General features: G+C 39.7%; 1 long non-coding RNA gene across 1 annotated transcript; it reads right to left on the bottom strand.

The window, feature by feature from the left end:
- Window positions 1-8,152: 8,152 nt before the first annotated feature.
- LOC143702611 (uncharacterized) lies at window positions 8,153-14,783 on the bottom strand. The gene is made up of 2 exons (XR_013190470.1): window positions 10,201-14,783; window positions 8,153-9,193 (listed from the first exon to the last, which is right to left on the bottom strand). It is a non-coding gene; the product is annotated as an uncharacterized LOC143702611 (long non-coding RNA).
- Between the last annotated feature and the right edge of the window lie 753 nt (window positions 14,784-15,536).

The raw sequence follows: 15,536 nt of genomic DNA, 5'->3' as shown, positions 1-15,536 counted from the left end.
ACCGCTGTCCTCCTTTTGATTGTACTCAATCAGTTCAACAATGACCGGACACGTCAGCCAGTCGTCGAGATAGTTGAGAATACGAATGCCGCGTTCTCAGAGTGGAACAATGGCTGCCTCCGAGACCTTCATAAAGACGCGGGATGACAAGGACAAGGACTTTGTACTGATATGCCCGTCCCTCGAATGCAAACCACAGGAACGGTCTGTATCAAGGAAGAATCGAGACATGAAAGTACGTGTCCTTCAGGTAGATCGCTGCAAACCAATCTTGGGGACGGATGCATTCGAGAATGCGTTTCTGCGTGAGCATCTTGAACGGGATTTTTGTGACTGTTCATTCAGTATCATTGCCGTGCCACTCTATTCGGTGGATCACTGATCGATTGCTCCTGTCTGCCTCGCTGCCTGCTGTGCTGTGAGTTTTGTCTGCTTCGAGGCTGTAAGCTCCGTCTAAGCCTCGTATTAGCTTCGTATTTCTTTCTGTTTTGAACCATCATTTACTATCATTTCTAATTGTTTATACTACTAATTACAGCTTACTTATCATTCGCTAGCTTCCGTTATTCTTAGCACGACACAGTAGTAACTTGCTAGTCTGTTAACGCGCCACCTGTGCGCTCAGTTTATTTATTTATTTTTCTTGCGCGCGCCCGCGCCTCTGAGTTAATAAAAGCCCTGGGGCCTCATTTATAAAACTGTTTGTAGGATCCTTACTAAAAGTGTACGTGCGCCAGAAAGCTAAAAATGGCGTACTCAAAAAAATATTCAGACTTATAAAACCGTGCGTACGGCAGAACCTGCGCAGAATTCAATTTATAGATCCCAGTTAGCGGAAGATTGTGCGACATCTGTATTTCGTAATCTTTAAGCTTAAGATTAGGACTTATAATGAAGATTTACGGTTTTAAGATGTGTTATGCTATGAGTCAGTTTCACTAAACTCCTCCCCAAAACAACCATATATGGAGCTTACAACGCCTAGTTTTACTATGCATATCCTCATCTGTATATCATTTGCATATGATTATTCATCCACGTGATAACATGTTTAACGGTACAAGACATTAGGAAAATATGAAATGCTGCTGTGCTGTCACATTAGTTACATTAATAAAAACTAGTAGCCTATCCTTGCCTTGTTTTTGAATAAATAAATCAAATAGTATAGAATACATTTCGGAGAAAGTTTTTCTTAATCTTTTCCACTGGCCAAAGAGTATTTTTAATTGATTTATGTTTTTAATGGAAACATATAGACCTTGTTGTGCATTATTTGCACGAAACCATTTTCTCAGACAATCTGCTATTATCATGATAAGCAATTATCTCTTTAGTTAAAACATTAAAACACAGCATGAGAGAGGAAAAGTGTTCGAAAGCATTGCATCCACAACAAATATTTATATTTATTGAATATAAAAAATGTTATAACTTCTCAGTAATGATTTCATGTAATTTAAGTGTTTAACTAAATTAATCAGAATGGCATATTTAATCCAAATATTTACAACAGAAGTAAAACAAAGTTTAAATCATTGTTTTATTTAAACTGTTATTGTGAACATGAACTGTATTTAAGATTAGGACTTATAATGAAGATTTACGGTTTTAGATGTGTTATGCTATGCGTCAGTTTCACTAAACAGCCGAACGCACTAGCTGGCGCGGACATTTAAGAAGGGATGGATGTTTGCTTCATGTGATAGGCTTGGTTTGTGAAATTATATTTGTATTATTTTTCTGTATATGTATAATTTTCTTTAGATTTTCTGTCTAAAAGTGACCAAAAAGACATTTAACTCCAGCTCACCATCGGTGTCGCCAAACTGCTCCATCTCCAAAATGTTTGTACGCATGGGTCAGAGTTTGCGTGCAGGTGCGCAAATTTTCCCGTCAAGTTTGTTTTTATAAATCACAACTTGTACGCCTCTTTCAGGGCCTGTTTTGTGCGTACGCAATGGTTATAAATGAGGCCCCTGGTGAGTAAGAATCAGTCAAGAAACACGGTTAGTAATGTCTTTTCCTGTTATTGTCACCTGCACTTGATGCCACATGTTTAGTATAGCCTTCCCCGTCGGCAATATAGGATATATATGTGATAATTTCAAAAGGAAACAGTCAGGCTGACGGAGAAGATTTCAGAACTAGAGACACGCATCCAAACTTCAATTGAGGATAGTAAGTGTGCAAGAGCTTTAGATACTATTTTGGATGCGCCTAGCATAGTGAACCCTTTACATGATTCGGTTCCGGCTAAATTATTGCTTGTGCAGCCAGGCAGATGGGTGACAGTGAGGGATCGCTCTAGTCGCGTATCAAAAAACCACTCTTCCGTTCCGATTACCACAACAAATCGATTTGCCCCACTCAGTGAAACACCGACTGAGAATTCTGTTGATTGTGCCCTGGTAATTGGTGATTCTATTACACGGAACGTGAAAATAGAGACACCAGCCAGCATAGTCACATGTTTGCCGGGAGCCAGAGCGCCTGACATCAAAGCAAATTTAAAAGTGCTGGCTAATGCTAATCGTAAATTCTCTAAGATTATTATTCACGTCGGCACTAATTATGTTCGACTTCGCCAGTCGAAGATCACCAAAATTAACATTAAAGAGGTGTTTGAACTCGCAAGTACGATGTCAGGCACTGTAATTTGCTCTGGCCCCCTTCCTGTTCGAGGGGGGTGATTAGATAGTTACTAGATTGTGTTCACTCAATGGCTGGCTGTTGACCATCTGCTAGCGGCCTCGCGTCAACAAGGTCAGATAAATACCATCACATAGAGGCTCTTTCACCTAGATATCATCATATAGAGACTGTGTCTGTTCCCCGAATTTGGAAATACAAAAAACTTCCAAACCTATCTAAGGTTAAAAATGTAATTGATGTTCAACAAATAAAAAACATATATAATACAGATGAGCAAACGATAAAGCTTGGGTTGCTGAATATTCTATCCCTTACTTCAAAAGCACTTATTGTTAATGATATGATTTCAGATTATAACCTAGATGTGCTGTGTTTGACAGAAACCTGGCTAAAACCAAACGATTACATTACTTTAAATTAGTCCACCCCGCAAGATTACTGTTATAAGCATGAACCTCGTCCGAAAGGCAAAGGGGGAGGTGTTGCTGTAATTTATAGTAATATTTTCAAAACCACTAAGAAATCTAGTTTTAAATATACTTCTTTTGAAATGTTGGTGCTTAATGTAAAAATATATAGTGTAAACGGTAAATCAAGTTTGAGAATTCTGCTGGCTACTGTATACAGGCCACCAGTGCACCATAAAGACTTTATCAAAGAATTTGCTGACTTTCTATCAGAATTAGTATTGGCTGCAGATAAAGTGTTTTTTGTTTGTGATTCTAATATACATGTAGATAATGAAAAAGATGCATTGGGATTGGCATTTAAAGACATTGTAAACTCAATTGGAGTTAGACAACACGTGTCAGGACCTACTCATTGTCGTAATCATACTCTAGATCTAATATTATCACATGGAATAGATGTTGATGCCGTTGAAATACTGCAGCAGAGCGACAACATCTCAGATCATTATCTAGTCTCATGTAAATTACATTTAGCCAAGGCTGCAAAGCCGACTCCATGTTATAAATATGTTAGACCTATCCCTTCTGCCACGAAAGATTGCTTTATCAATAATTTTCCTGATCAGTTTCATCATCTCAGCATCCCAGATAGCTTAGAAGAACTCGATATTGCAACAGACACTTTTAACTCTCTCTTTTCCAGCACTTTAGACACAGTTGCTCTGCTGCGCTTAAAGAAGATTAAAGAAAATAGTCCAACGCCGTGGTACAACAAGCACACTCAGGCCCTTAAGAGAGCAGCCAGAAAAATGGAGCGCAACTGGAAGAAAACAAAACTAGAGGTATTTCGGATTGCATGGAAGGAGAGCTCGATTGCTTACAGAGATTTTTTAAAAGCTGCTAGATCTGCTTATTTTTCAACCCTATTAGAAGAAAATAAACATAATCCTAGGTATGTATTTGAAAAAGTGGCTAAACTAACGAAAAAGAAAGCAAGCCCAGAAGTTTCCAAGAAACACAGCAGTAATGACTTTATGAACTTCTTCACCTATAAGATTGATAATATTAGGGACAAAATTATAACTATGCAACCGTCTACTAGAGATGCGCGGTTGGCGGTTATAGGCGCAGACTCCGCGGATAAACCGCGTATCGGGCGGATGACGTGACGAAAAAAAATATTTTAATTAAATTCGGGCGGGTGGCGGGCGGTTTCTAGTCTCGTGGCTGTCATCAGCACCGCCTTGTATCAGCGGATGGTGGGCGGCTGCGGTTTTGAAAATTGGTCAAAAACGTTAGTGCGGATGGATGGCGGACGGATGATGAGTTTTGTGATGCGGTTGCGGATGAAATAATAGCCCATCCGCACAACTCTACCGTCTACTACAGTATCGCATCAGGGAGTGCATTGTAGTCTTCCTGAGGAAAAATTTGATTCATTTGTTGCTATAGGAGAAAAAATCGTTAACTCATCTAAATCGACAACTTGTATGTTATACAAGAACATACATGCTATTCCGACTAAACTATTGAAAGAGATGCTTCCAGAGGTCATAAACCCTCTTCTCAATATCATTAATTTGTCTTTGTCTCTAGGATACGTACCAAAACCCTTTAAGCTGGCTATGATTAAACCGCTTGTTAAAAAAACGCAACTTGATCCTACAGAATTAGTCAATTACAGGCCGATCTCGAATTTGCCTTTTCTGTCAAAGATATTAGAAAAGGCAGTATCCTCACAACTGTGTTGCTTTCTTGAAGGAAATGCTATCTGCAAGGATTTTCTGTCCGGATTTAGACCGTACCATAGTACTGAGACAGCTCTCATTAAAATCACAAATGATTTGCTCTTATCATCCGATCGTGGTTGTATCTCTCTATTAGTGTTACTTGATCTTAGTGCTGCATTTGACACCATTGACCACAACATTCTATTAAATAGACTAGAAAACTATGTTGGCATTAGTGGAATTGCACTAGCATGGTTTAAATCATACGTATCTGACCGTTATCAGTTTGTAGCAGTAAATTAAGAGATGTCTTATCAGTCAAAAGTTCAGTATGGCGTACCACAAGGCTCAGTACTAGGACCGCTGCTGTTCACTCTGTACATGCTACCGTTAGGAGATATCATTAGGAAACATGGAATTAGTTTTCACTGTTATGCTGATGATACTCAGCTCTATATTTCCTCAAAACCTAACGAAACTTACCAATTCACAAAATTAACGGAATGCATAGCTGATATAAAAAATTTGATTTCCTACTACTAAATTCTGAAAAAACAGAGATTCCAATTATTGGACAAAAAACTTCCACACGCAATACCTAGAATACAGTTTAACACTTGATGGCTGCTCTGTCAAGTCTTCGTCGTCAGTTAGGAACCTGGGTTTGCTCTTTGATACCAATCTCTCATTTGAAAGTCACGTGTCTAGTATCTGTAAAAGCGCATTTTTCTATCTTAAAACTATATCTAAATTACGTCATATGCTCTCATTGACAAATGCAGAACAATTAGTTAATGCGTTCATGACCTCAAGGCTAGATTTTTGTTATGCTCTACTGGGTGGTTGCCCTGCACGCTTAATAAACAAACTACAGCTGGTCCAAAACGCAGCCGCTAGAGTTCTTACCAGAACCAGGAAGTATGACCACATTGGCCCGGTTCTGTCAACACTGCATTGGCTCCCTATTAAACATCGTATAAATTTTAAAATATTGCTGATTACTTACAAAGCACTAAATGGTTTAGCTCCGCAGTACTTGAGCGAGCTCTTAACCCATTATAGTCCTTCACGTCTATTGCGATCTCAAAATTCTGGCCAGTTGATAATACCTAGAATATCAAAATCAACTGATGGCGGTAGATACTTTTCCTGCTTGGCACCAAAACTTTGGAACAATCTTCCTAACATTGTCCGGGAAGCAGACACAGTCTGTCAGTTCAAATCTAGACTAAAAACACATCTCTTTGGCTTAGCATACACATAACACATTATAGATTGCTATAATTCAATGTTAGGCTGCATAGTTTAGATCAGCCGGAACCAGGAACACTTCACACAAATCCTGATGTACTTTGTACATCATATGAATGATGGCGTCTACACTAATATTAGTCTCTCTGTTTATCCCGAGGTTTACCGCAAACTGCCGGATCCAGGCCATATCCAGATCTGATGAAGGACCATCACATGGACACGACGACAACGCATCCCTGAAGTGCCAGCCTCATCAACACGTGAAGGCCTCATGGACACCTCAACAAACTCATCTCCATACCGGCGTGATGACTCCGACCCCTAACCAGATGAACTGGATAAATATTGTGAAAGTTCTGATCCAATCTGACTTCTGACCTATTATGCCGCCTAAATCATAATCACACACTGTTCGTTTGTTGGCCAAAGGAGGACTGGCCCCCTGACTGAGCCTGGGTTCTCAAGAGCAGCATCCAGGTTCCCCTCCAGGTCGCCCGTCTCAGGGACGCTTTCCGCACCTCCTTTTACGGGGACGAGCCGGAGGCGTCTGAGCGGGCTTGGCCACCCTCTTACGAGCAGACTTCCGTCCTCCAGGGGTAGACTGCTGCCCTGAAGGAGGAGCGGCCACAGGAGGGCGCCCTCGGCGACCAGCAGCCGGAGGCTCTACGGCCACAGAGGACGAACCAGCAGCACTCTGTCTCCTGTGCAGGACATGCCGTATCGCCTCCGACTGCTTCTGGGTGGTGGAGAACTCTTGGGCGAAACTCTCCACCGCGTCGCCGAAGAGGCCTCCTTGGGATATGGGGAAGTTGAGGAGTTTGTTCTTCTCCGCTTCCCGCATATCCGCAAGGGTAAGCCACAGGTGGTGTTCCTGGTCCACGAGCGTGGACATCGCCCGACCCAGGGAAAGTGCGGTGACTTTCGTCGCCCAGAGGGCGAGTTCCGTCGCCACACGCAGCTCCTGCAGCAAAGCTGGGTCGAGACCACCCTCCTGCATGTCATGGAGTGCCTTGGCCTGGTGGACATGCAGCAACACTATGGAATTACTTTTGTGCCAATAATAATGAACGTAACTTTTCAAAAAACTGATGAAAATATAAATTGAAACTGAAAAAAATATCTTTGAAACTGAAAAAGAATAAATCGCGGGCACATTTTTTTACTTCGTTCTTAATACACGGCATGTTTTGCTAACTATTTCTCATATTTCGTTTGCTGATCTGAACTTACAAATGCGCTTCCAGAGTTTTCAGTTACGCTTCTGAAGTTTTCGTTTACGCTCCCTGGGTTTTCGTTCGCAGTTCTGACACATATCTCTCGGTGGGGGCGGGGCTAGTAGCAGTGTGTTCTCATTGGCTACTGAGTTTTTGATTGACAGCTTCGTGACTTGGAAGTGAAGACATCAGTGTTGTGTTTACATGTTTGAATGTGAGCGTCTGTAAGCGCAGCTTTCTATTTCATTTTACTGATATTAAGTTATGTTTGTTTTTTAATTTTATCTGTATTTACCTGCTGCTACTAGCTTTTAGGAGTGCAAGAGATCTATTGAGTCTATTCACTATTCAGGTGTAATTGTACATTAAAATAGGCCTACTGTATAATACTGAAAATATTGTATAGTGTCCAATGTTTTCGGAGAATATTTGTTTATTCCTGATGATTCTTTTGCATGTTAGGCTCTGATTAGGTTGAGCTGTTACAATTTAAAAAAAATACTAGCATAGTGTGTGATATTCAGCCGTCGAGAAGAAAGTTTCACTTCAACCAGGTAATCAAGGTTGGCAACCATGTCCATCACATTACTCATTGTCAGCATACGCATTTACACCATCAACATTAATGATCACTTACATAAGAGGAATTTAAACAATATAAAAATTAAAATCGTGGCCTGTTGTCAAATGATACAGAGGGCATTTCATTACATATGTCATACAAAGAATGTTTTTTATCATGCTGATAATTTTATTTAGTTATTTAATTTAGTTAATATTATCTTCTAACATTTAAAATTGTAAATTTAAAATTAAAATTTTAACAATCATCAACAGTTTCAATTGCGATTTATACAACCAGTTAAATGAAAGTAATTACAAATATGAATTCAAATAAATGTACATTCTTTATTGTCAATACGGCATATACACAAGTATCAAAGTGAAAGTCTTGGATGCAATAATGTTGTGACAGGAAAGACCAGAATCCACAAAACATTACCTGCATACTATACATGTAATGCACAGTATTATCATGATATACATTACTATACAAAATGCACAATTACAAATACAGAATACATATTTAAAATTCATATACATTTTAAATGATGCTATGATCCTTTGAACAGTTCCTGTTATAGTAAAAGTAACAAAGCAGTGACTGGGTGGGTACAAGGATAGTCCGCCCAAAAAATGAGAATTCTCTCATCATTTACTCACTTCATGCCATCTCAGATGTATATGACTTTCTTTCTTCACATAAACATAAACAAAGATTTTTAAGGAAATAATCCATCTCTGTGAGTCCATATAATACAAGTGGATTGTAATTCATGTACATATGACAGTTGGTCGGAAGTGAGTTTTAATAGTTTTAAACGGTTTACAATTTACATTATTAGTATTTTTCTTGTCTAGCCTATTGTTTCACTCCAGAAGTGATTGATTCATCCACTGAGGTCGCATGGACATCACGGTCACTTTGTGTGGTTTTTAAAGCATCTTTAGGACTCGCAGAGATGGATTACTTTAAATCTTAATTCGTGTTTATCCGTAGAAAGAAAGTAAAATGCATCTGGGACAGCATGAGGTTGAGTAAAATAAGTGAGAATTGTATTTTTGGGTGAACTATCCCCTTAACATTCATATGCTGTTGGTATGCTAATCCATGATCAGCATAAACTAATATAAATTAAGTGCAACCTCTTGTGTACTTGTGAACTGTGTTTGTTTTGATCTAGAGGAAATTAAAATATTTGCTATTTTATAAAAACAAAATAAATCAGGTGTCTGAAGATCAAGATCCCAGTCATTCAAATGTGATGTGTCTGAACAAAGTCTGATGTGGACAGTGTATCTCTGGTACTATCACTCCATCCTCTGTGTCAGCATCAGAAGTTTGTTTATGGAAAAGTTGCTCAACTCCCTGGAAAATGAGAAAGGAAACATATTATAATCAATACAAACTGATTTGAACTCCCACATACAGTAACAAGTTGAAGACTTAAAATATTTATTTCAAACAAATTATATAAATGTTTTAAGGGATTTTACAGTACTAAATATTTACATCTGAGTCATGCACCATTTATCATCTGTAATACTGTTGTGTAACCAGTAGATGGCTGTTATAGCCCTATATATAAACATATATCCATGGCTGTGTATTCCCTAGTTGCTGGATGTTTTCAGTCATAATTACTTGCATGTATTAAGTTTTGAATTTGGACATATATTTATTATTAAAGAGTATTAAAGATTAAACATTTTTCTCAGAAATGTTAATTTGAAGTGAACATTTTTGCATTATTATTAGTCAAATATGGACACAGAAAAAGCATTTTGTTACTCATACTAGCTACATATAATAGCTTTATCAGTCATCTTTATCACACAAAAGTAATCAGAATAAATATTGTGACCAGGGTGATACTTCAAAATAATTGTGTGTTTACATATCATGAACAGAGACGTGGTCTGAGTTCAAAAACTCTGCATCACAAATTCATCAGAAATTGAGAAATTCAGGTTTAAATAGCTTTATTGGCATGGTAAAAAAAGGCTTTACATTGCCAAGGTTGAATCAGGCAGTGATTGACAGCGCTCTAGTCCAATGGCATCGGTCATTGTCTGATACAGTACTTTTTGTACTGTAGGCTACACAGTACAGATACTGTACAGTACTCTAGCCCAATGTTGTTTGGGGTGGCTGGGGGGAATATTATCTAATCGAAGCAACTATGATCTAATCAAAGACATAATCGTATGTAGATAAACAAGTCATGTAATGATTGGGCTAACCGTTGAAACAAGACAACACTGTATAATGTTATGGGCTCACTGAGCTCTAAAATGCCTCACCACCTTAAAAAGCAAGTACTGCATTATAAATAGTATTAGTATTGTATATATAAAAAATAAAAAAAGACTTACCACGAGTATCCAGTATCCTGATAGTGACGATGACTAATGATAATGATATCATTCGTCTGTAGGCTACTATTCCTTCTATAAGAAATCATCTCAACAATATAGTGTACCAGCAAATAAATACACAAACTTAATATCAGTAAAATGAAATAGAAAGCTGCGCTTACAGACGCTCACATTCAAACATGTAAACACAACACTGACGTCTTCACTTCCAGGTCAGTAATCTGTCAATCAAAAACTCAGTAGCCAATGAGAACACACTGCTACTAGCCCCGCCCCCACGAGAGATATGTGTCAGAACTGCGAACGAAAACCCAGGGAGCGTAAACGAAAACTTCAGAAGCGTAACTGAAAACTCTGGAAGCGCATTTGTAAGTTCAGATTAGCGAAAGAAATATGAGAAATAGTTAGCAAAACATGCCGTGTATTAAGAACGAAGTAAAAAAATGTGCCCGCGATTTATTCTTTTTCAGTTTCAAAGATATTTTTTTCAGTTTCAATTTATATTTTCATTAGTTTCTTGAAAAGTTACTTTCATTATTATTGGCACAAAAGTAATTCCATACAACACCATAGCATGCAGGGCGGAAGCGGTGTCTCCACACGCCATGTAGGCATACCTGGTCAGACCAAAGGAAAACCTACAGGCACGGGAGGGGAGTGAAGGGGCACCCCGCAAGGAGGAAGCGGTCTTAGGACACAGCTGCATCGCTATAGACCGCTCCACTGGGGGGATTCCCTCGTACCCATGCGCCGTCCGCCATCGAGAGTGGTGAGGGAGGAGGAGCGAGGTTGTCTACGTCTGGTCACCAGAGGGGCCAGCCAAGACTTCCTAAACTCCTCATGCACTTCCGCGGGGCAACAGCACGACCCGCTCTGAGACACCAATCATCTAGCCGCGAAGGTTCGGGACCCGGTGGAGGGTTCCACGTGAGCCCGACATTCGCGGCCGCCCGTTCGAGCATAGCGGCCATTTCTGGATCATGCTCAGCAGGGGCCACCACACCCGAAGGGGGTAGTCCCACTGAGTCGTCACCAGAAGATGACCGCTCTCTCTCCGATGCAGCGATCGACATCTGGTCCTCAGGCGGTGCCCCAAAGGAGACAAACGGAACCGCACGAGGCGGTCCCGGAAGCTCCCCCGGGACAACCAATGGCAACGAGCTACTAGAGGCGTGAGAAGCCCGTGAGGATCTTTCACCAGACGGAACGTTCTGCCCGGTAACCCTCATCCGCTCACTAACAGGAATCACCGAAGTAGCCGTCTGCCGAAGTGAACCGGCAGATGAACTAGATCGGGGATTCTCTGAAGGGACTCCCCCATGTTTCAGGGTTCGCAGTCTCGAGCGCAGCATCGCCAGAGTCATGTTCCCGCAATGACAACATGACTCATTCACAAACTCTGCCTCTGCGTGCTTTAAGCCCAAACACGAGAGACAGTGTTTATGACCATCTTCCTGAGGGAGAAGTCGACCGCATCCAGATACGCACGGGTGAAACGACATCCCGAAAAGGAGGCGAAACGCCCGTGTTGCTCTTTTAGAAAAAGAAAAGAAAAAAAGGTCTTTTGCGTGCCGAGGAACAGAGGGACCACCGCGGCAGACACAACGGGGAAACTGCAAGCCCATGTGCTGAACTCACCCAAACGCAGCCGTTAAAACGAGTCTTTGTTTTCTTCAGAGAGGAGAACCGCCAGCAGTAGGAAGCGATGGTCACGAACGCGCCGTCACACCAGCACAAGAGGATCTTCTCTTCTTTAAAGAGGACTCGTAAGTTTAACTCACTCTTCGGTACACAGCAGCTCAAACAGAGACACACTGGATGGCTCCGAAGCAAAAAGCATTGCGCAATGTTTACTTCCGCCTTTTATACCAGCGCTGGTAGGCGAGTCGCGGTATGCAAATCTTGCATGCCAATGTCTATTGGCTCGTTTTTTATTCTCTCAAAGGCAATTAGCTCCCTAGCGTGATCCCAATTCGTCAGGGAACTCTCCCGACGACACATCGGAGTTCCCAGGACGAAAGGGAACTGCTCTCTCTGGTGCTGAAGCACCCAGGGATGACCGCGGCTACACAAACAAGACGATAGTGCAAGCCTGCTGTGAGCACTCACATTCTCATTGAAGTTGCAACATTATGAGTTGTGAAAACAGCTGTTTTGCTCTTTGTGAGATCGCGGCCAGCGCTGTCTGCGCTGTAACACCAACACCAGCTTGAAGAGGCATTCTCCTGAAGAAGCAGACTCATCTTTTGAAGTTAAAACACTCTCAGATAAGATTGAAGAGCAGAAACAGCATTCACCGTCTGGCGCCGAAGCGAAAGACTGCTCATTATATGCCCGCGCCACGATGCATAGCAGCTGGTGCAATTATCGCATGCCAATGTGCATTGGCTCGTTTAGTTACACTCGAAGTAGATAGGCTCTCGCTAGCGATCCCCATTAGTCAGAATCTATTCTGACTCACGTCATAGTGAACTGACAAAGGGGAACAAAACAAAAGCTGAAGTCAGAGAATACATCTCATTTGGTTGGTCTATGAGCTGACCGAATCAACAGGTTAAACTGTTTGAGTAATATTTAACATTGAATAATATTTAATTACCTACAAATGATTTTGTCAGCATATTAACTTCAGTAAAATGTGAACCTGAAAAATTAACATGAATGTCTTTGTATTCCCATTATTTGATTTTAGAGTTTTGGACCCCATTGTACTTTCATATCACCAATGAAGTACATACATTATAGTGCATATTATAAATGCAAAGTGGAACACAACTTCAAAGTCTCATGTTCTTTGATATCTGCTTATTCCACTTGAGATTATCCTCATCATATCATGTATGCTGATGGTGTACGCTCACATATTTATGTTCTGATCATGTCTGCCTTGTTGGCACATTTCTCTTCAGTCTGTCAGAAGGTATCAGGGATAAATATTTAAGAGCTTTAGAAATTCTCCATCCCTGTAACTCGTGAGCTGAAGTCAGTTGGAATTATCCAGGCAATTAGTTTTTCCTGGAGCTGTTATTTATGGGAATACTCTGAATGTTTTGAATGTTTAATCTCTGGCTGCCAATTAGCATTTCTCTAAAAGGTCAGCGAGAGGGCAGGACCTCAACCATTGTAGCATTAATGTATTTGTTCAACCAGCCAATAGGGTCTGAGGCTGTCTTACTCTTGAACATCAGAAATTTACATTTTTATTTAAGGTGTTTAAGGTATTTAAGGTATTTCCACAGTCAGTTTGAGGCCAGGGACCTCTCATTTATTGAACACAAGTAGGATCAGATTTGATCCCAAATTCCATGGATTTCATCCTTCATAAAAAGGCCACAACTGATGTGAAAATGTTCTTATGCGTGCACTAACTGTAGAGTGGTCATATCCGTGATATAATCTATTATTGTATCTTAAAATGTAAAGGTAAATAGACAATCACAATACGCATTAACATTATTATATGTGCAAAAGAGCAACCGCTTTGTGATAATTGCAACATTTAAATGAACTCATTAATTATATGATTTACTGGAAAAAGTTTAATCACAAAAAAAAATCTTAGTATTTTGTCTTGTTTTTAGTCCATATATCAAATCAAGATACATTTACATGTAAAATGACATAAGATATTATGTCTTGTTTTCTGAAAAAAAAAATAATAATAATAAGTGAGTATTTGCTTAAAACAAGCAAGATTATCTGCCAATGGGGTAAGAAAATAAGTTATTAAACAATAAGTTATAAACATTACTTTTTTCCGTTTGAATTTTTAAATATTTCGACTGGAAACAAGACGAAGATACTAAGTAAGTAAATGTTTTTGTTTGTTTTTTGCAGTGTATTTACTGTCAAATTAGGATGAAGAACTTTGTTAAAAAAGGTATGTTCTCTTAAGTATGCATGTTTGGCATATTTAAATGTCGGGGGCAGTGTTGGGGTAGTTACTCAAAAAAAGTAATTAGTTACTATAGTTACTTCTGTAAATTGTAATGAGATGACTTTACTAGTTACTGCGTTTGAAAAGTAACTTCACTACTTATTACTTTACTTTCACGATTCTTAATTTACCGTGTAGATACATGGACAAACATAACCCTATCATCACTTAGCCTGTCTGCATAGTGTTTATTGTATAAATGTATACAAAATGGCATGTAAAACCATATGAAAGAACAATATCCCTGTCTGCACAAAGAAATATGCCTCACTGTAAAATCCACAAACAACAGGATAAAGGAGGCTATTTTGGGGTCATTTTAAAATGGGGTCAACGCAAGTTTCAAAAAACAGGCTTTGGGAAATATGAGAATAAAACTCTTCTCCTGAGAACAAAATCAGCTTTTTAGACTCATGAAAAAATAAAAATGAAGTGGTCAATGAAAAAAATATAAAAATAAAGGTCACTTTATCCCATAAAATTAAATCTTAATTTAAAATGCACTTAAGCCCATAAAAAGGAAACAGAAAATGCAATTAATTAAATAAACAGAAAATTAACTTCATCCAAAAACATTATTTTTCCCTTAGCTTGCTCTCCTCTGCCTCCTGCAGATGTGGCTTCCAGAGGCAGGGTAACATACCAAGTCACAAACTCTTGAACCTATTAATAATGTATTATTGTGTATTATATATTGTGTACAATGCACAAAACAAAAAGTGCAACAGTGAAAACAAAGTGCAACAAAAAGTTTAGTTTATCTCATAAACTTTATCCCATTCAATTAATTTTTCTCTCTATTCTTCGAAATAACGATTGTATTGCATAAGTAAAAGTCTTTTTGACGGAAAACCCTGCAACAAGCCTGTTCATTTCATTTTGTGTTACCTGCTGCGCTCCAAGACTTGAGAAAAGCTTAGCTTGTTTAGGTGGGGTTGACTGATGAGTGACTCCTTCAAATGACCGGCGAGCAGGATCTTTCGCCACAAGTTTTGTATTGCCATGCTGGGTTGACAGATGCTTAGACAGGTTACTCATTGAGTTGGCTGCAGTTGAAAGACACTTGTCACTTGGGCATTTTACATGAATATTTTTGTCCTTTCGAGGAATAAACTGAAGGTAATGTGAATATCGCCACTGGCCCGAACCCCCTGTCTCGGTCTCCGTCCCCATTTCCCTCTCTCCTTCGCACCAGCAGCTACGTCACTCAAATCGATCTCTGTGGCAATGGTGCCCAGGCAAGCACACACACAGGCAGCACGCACGCATGCACCACTTAAACAGACAGAACTTCACACACAGGCAAACGCGGCTTGGGTAACAAGGGAAAGCCCGTTCCTATAGTCTAGTAAAGTAGTGTAGTTACCGATATTTTTAGTGTAATGCGTTACTTTAC

Source organism: Siphateles boraxobius, unplaced genomic scaffold (assembly GCF_051911475.1).
Source record: "Siphateles boraxobius isolate OS27281-9 unplaced genomic scaffold, OSU_SipBor_1 35, whole genome shotgun sequence".
NCBI classification, from domain to species: Eukaryota; Metazoa; Chordata; class Actinopteri; order Cypriniformes; family Leuciscidae; genus Siphateles; species Siphateles boraxobius.
This window is presented reverse-complemented; position numbering and strand designations above follow the sequence as displayed.